We start from the raw sequence: 2,580 nt of genomic DNA, 5'->3' as shown, positions 1-2,580 counted from the left end.
AATCTTGCCATTTGCGACAACATGGATGGAACTAGAGCGTATCATGCTTAGCGAAATAAGTCAAGCAGAGAAAGACAACTATCATATGATCTCCCTGATATGAGGAAGTGGTGATGCAACATGGGGCCTTAAGTGGGTAGGAGAAGAATAAATGAAACAAGATGGGATTGGGAGGGAGACAAACCATAAGTGACTCTTAATCTCACAAAACAAACTGAGGGTTGCTGGGGGGGGGGTTAGGGAAGGGGGGTGGCGTTATGGACATTGGGGAGGGTATGTGCTTTGGTGAGTGCTGTGAAGTGTGTAAACCTGGTGATTCACAGACCTGTACCCTGGGGTAAAGATATATTATATGTTTATAAAAAATAAAAAATTTTAAAAAAAAGAAGAAGTTTATACCTGGCTGGGGAAAAAATAAACAAAAAACAAAAACAAAAAAGGCTGAAACAAGAGTGACAAATACAAGGTATCCATTAAAATTTTTTGTATGGTTTTACAGAAAGAAACAGATAAAGGCTGAAGAATAGAGAAAAGGTGTCAGAGAAGAGACAGAAGAGAACAAACAATAGACTTTGGGAAGTTAGAAGCTAAATTACACATCTATATAACTAAGGGAAATACACAGTAGGTTATTTGGGGAGAGTATTACTTATTTTTATCATTCAAATTTAATCCCAAGTCATTCTTGGCTTATTTCTATATTAATCTAATTGTTATCAATTACGTTAGCTAAATTACAGACAAAATATTTGGGATCTTCCAGTTTATTAATAAGGACTTGATTTCTTAAGAGTAGGAGGTGCTATTTTACATATATGTTTCCTAGATCAAGGTTGGGGTTGTCTGAAATTTTCTGCTGTGGACAGTCCCCCAGGCCAGGATGGTCAACCTGGACATAAGGGAGAACATGGTTACCCTGGCAACATTGGTCCTGTTGGCACTGTGGGTGCACCTGGTCTTCATGGCTCTGTGGATCCCACTGGCAAACATGGAAACCATGAAGAACTTGGTCCTGATGGTGTGGGACCCATTGGTGCTGCTGGTCCAAGAGGTCCTAGTGGCCTACAAGGTATTTGAGGTATTTCTGTTGACAAGAAGCCCAGAGGTCTTCCCGGCTTAAAGAGACCCAATGGCCTGCAAGATTCTTCCTAGTCTTGCTGGTCAACATGGCAATCGAGGTACACCTGGTTCTATGGGTCCTGCCCATCCTAGGGGCACTGGATCCTTTTAGCCCTGCAGGCAAAGATGTTCCCATTGGATATCCTGGTACAGTTGGACCTGCTGGCCTCTGTGACTCTCAGGGTAGCCAAGGTCCTGCTGGCCCTCCTGGTCTCCCTGGTCCTAGTGGCCCTCCAGGTCCAAGTGGTGGCAGCTATGACTTTGTTTATTAAGGGGACTTCCACAGGGCTGACCAGCCTCACTCACCACTTTCTCTTAGACCCAAGGATTATGAAGTTGATACTACTCCAAAATTCCTCAATGACCCAGATCAAGACCCCTCTGACTCCTGAAGATTCTAGGAAGAACCCAGCTTGCAGTTGAGACTCAGCTATGCAGAGTAGAGTAGTGGTTACTATTGGACCGACCCTAACCAAAGATGCACTATGGATGCTATCAAAGTATACTGTGATTTCTCTACTGGCAAAACCTGCATCCATGCTCAACCTGAAAACATCCCAGCCCAAAACTGGAAATTTCAAGGTTAAGAAGCAGAACTGGTTAGGAGCAACTATCAGTGGTGGTACCCAGTTTGAATATAATGTTGAAGGAGTAACCACAAAGGAAATGGCCACTCAGCTCGCCTTCATGCATCTGCTGGCCAACTGTCTCAAAACCTCACCTGCCACTGCAAGAACAGCATTGTCTACAGGGATGAGGAGACTGGCAATCTGAAAAAGGCTGTCATTCTGTAAGGCTCCAATAATGTTGACGTGGTTGCTGAGGGCAATAGCAAGTTCACCTACACTGTTCTTGTAGGCCACTGCTCTAAAAAGACAAGTGAATACAGAAAGACAATTATTGAATACAAAACAAATAAGTCATCCCTTCTTCCTATCCTTGATATTGCACTTTTGGACATCAGTGGTGCTGAACAAGAATTCAGGGTGGACATTGGCCCAGTCTGTTTCAAATAAATGAACTCAATCTAAATTAAAAAAATAAAATAAATCTGAAAAAAACTTTCTCTTTGCCATTTCCTTTTCTTTTTTTTTTAACTGAAAACTGAGTCCTTCCATTTCCTCTGCATATCTACTTGATTAAATCATGGGCAAAAGAGAAGGAGAAGGATTGCCCAGAGCAATTCAATTTCATTCATTCCCTCCCTCCCACTCCAAAAAAAAAAAAAAAAAAAAAAAAAAAAAGATTTGGAATTATTTTTTTCAACACCCATATCTATTGTGGAAAATGTCAATCTTTGCATGAAAACAAAAATAAAAATTGAAAAATAAAATAAAAACCATGAAGATTAAAAAAAAGTCTGCTATTGACCCCTCAATGGTGATGAGTGAAAACTTTGCCATGGAGATGGAGAAGCAGTCCATAATATTTGAAAAAACCGATGTATTCATCCAGGGACAG

General features: G+C 41.0%; 1 pseudogene; it reads left to right on the top strand.

The window, feature by feature from the left end:
• The first annotated feature begins 257 nt into the window (after window positions 1–257).
• On the top strand, window positions 258–2,135 carry LOC106006750 (annotated as a pseudogene).
• The last annotated feature ends 445 nt before the right edge of the window (window positions 2,136–2,580 follow it).

The sequence above is a fragment of the Mustela putorius genome, unplaced genomic scaffold, assembly GCF_011764305.1.
Source record: "Mustela putorius furo isolate JIRA1106 unplaced genomic scaffold, ASM1176430v1.1 tig00000210_pilon_pilon_pilon, whole genome shotgun sequence".
Taxonomy (NCBI): Eukaryota; Metazoa; Chordata; class Mammalia; order Carnivora; family Mustelidae; genus Mustela; species Mustela putorius.
Note: the sequence above shows the minus strand (reverse complement) of the source record. Positions and strands in the feature narration are given on the sequence as shown.